This window comes from Juglans regia, unplaced genomic scaffold (assembly GCF_001411555.2).
Source record: "Juglans regia cultivar Chandler unplaced genomic scaffold, Walnut 2.0 Scaffold_934, whole genome shotgun sequence".
Taxonomy (NCBI): domain Eukaryota; kingdom Viridiplantae; phylum Streptophyta; class Magnoliopsida; order Fagales; family Juglandaceae; genus Juglans; species Juglans regia.
This window is the reverse complement of record NW_023364343.1, coordinates 1-1,425: the sequence shown is the minus strand read 5'-3', so window position 1 is coordinate 1,425 and position 1,425 is coordinate 1. Positions and strand designations below refer to the sequence as shown.

Genomic DNA, 1,425 nt, shown 5'->3' with positions numbered 1-1,425 from the left:
TCAATTTATCTCGCAAGGCGGAAAAAACAAAAACGAGGGGTGCAACACGAGGACTTCCCAGGAGGTCACCCATCCTAGTACTACTCTCGCCCAAGCACGCTTAACTGCGGAGTTCTGATGGGATCCGGTGCATTAGTGCTAGTATGATCGCACCCATCAAACTAATTACTTAAAATTCATATAATCCTTGAGCGACATACTAGCGTCCTTCCGATCCCAATCCAAACGGAGATCTGATCCAAACCCATGGCTACGCGATGGGCCGGGTGAGATTTTCCCAAAAATCCACTCCCGAGTGCTCCTTCTTGTCAATTTATCTCGCAAGGCGGAAAAAACAAAAACGAGGGGTTCAACACGAGGACTTCCCAGGAGGTCACCCATCCTAGTACTACTCTCGCCCAAGCACGCTTAACTGCGGAGTTCTGATGGGATCCGGTGCATTAGTGCTGGTATGATCGCACCCATCAAACTAATTACTTAAAATTCAAATAATCCTTGAGCGACATACTAGCGTCCTTCCGATCCCAAGCCAAACGGAGATCTGATCCAAACCCATCGCTACGCGATGGGCAGGGCGAGATTTTCCCAAAAATCCACTCCCGAGTGGTCCTTCTTGTCAATTTATCTCGCAAGGCGGATAAAACAAAAACGAGGGGTGCAACACGAGGACTTCCCAGGAGGTCACCCATCCTAGTACTAGGGCGACCTACTAGGCTTAGCTGCGGAGTTCTGATGGGATCCGGTGCATTAGTGCTGGTATGATCGCACCCATCAAACTAATTACTTAAAATTCAAATAATCCTTGAGCGACATACTAGCGTCCTTCCGATCCCAATCCAAACGGAGATCTGATCCATACCCATCGCTATGCGATGGGCAGGGCGAGATTTTCCAAAAAATCCACTCCCGAGTGGTCCTTCTTGTCAATTTATCTCGCAAGGCGGAAAAAACAAAAACGAGGGGTGCAACACGAGGACTTCCCTGGAGGTCACCCATCCTAGTACTACTCTCGCCCAAGCACGCTTAGCTGCGGAGTTCTGATGGGATCCGGTGCATTAGTACTGGTATGATCGCACCCAACAAACTAATTATTTTAAATTCATATAATCCTTCAGCGAAATACTAGCGTCCTTCCGATCCCAATCCAAACGGAGATCTGATCCAAACCCATCGCCACGCGATGGGCAGGGCGAGATTTTCCCAAAAATCCACTCCCGAGTGGTCCTTCTTGTCAATTCCTCTTGCAAGGCGGTAAAACAAAAACGAGGGGTGCAACACGAGGACTTCCGAGGAGGTCACCCATCCTAGTACTACTCTCAACCAAGCACGGTTAACTGCGGAGTTCTAAAGGGATCCGGTGCATTAGTGTACGACGTCGCCCACATCGAACTAATTGCCCAAAATTCAAATAATCCTTGAAGCGAC

The 1,425-nt window shown here is 48.7% G+C and overlaps 3 non-coding genes and 2 pseudogenes across 3 annotated transcripts; all 5 read right to left on the bottom strand.

Annotated features, from left to right (window-relative positions):
* Window positions 1-36: 36 nt before the first annotated feature.
* LOC118347534 lies at window positions 37-155 on the bottom strand. The gene has a single exon (XR_004800737.1). It is a non-coding gene; the product is annotated as a 5S ribosomal RNA (ribosomal RNA).
* A 189-nt stretch (window positions 156-344) lies between these two features.
* On the bottom strand, window positions 345-463 carry LOC118347536. Its single transcript, XR_004800739.1, has one exon. It is a non-coding gene; the product is annotated as a 5S ribosomal RNA (ribosomal RNA).
* Window positions 464-652: 189 nt separating this feature from the next.
* On the bottom strand, window positions 653-770 carry LOC118347537 (annotated as a pseudogene).
* Window positions 771-959: 189 nt separating this feature from the next.
* Window positions 960-1,078, bottom strand: LOC118347535. Its single transcript, XR_004800738.1, has one exon. It is a non-coding gene; the product is annotated as a 5S ribosomal RNA (ribosomal RNA).
* Window positions 1,079-1,266: 188 nt separating this feature from the next.
* LOC118347538 lies at window positions 1,267-1,383 on the bottom strand (annotated as a pseudogene).
* Between the last annotated feature and the right edge of the window lie 42 nt (window positions 1,384-1,425).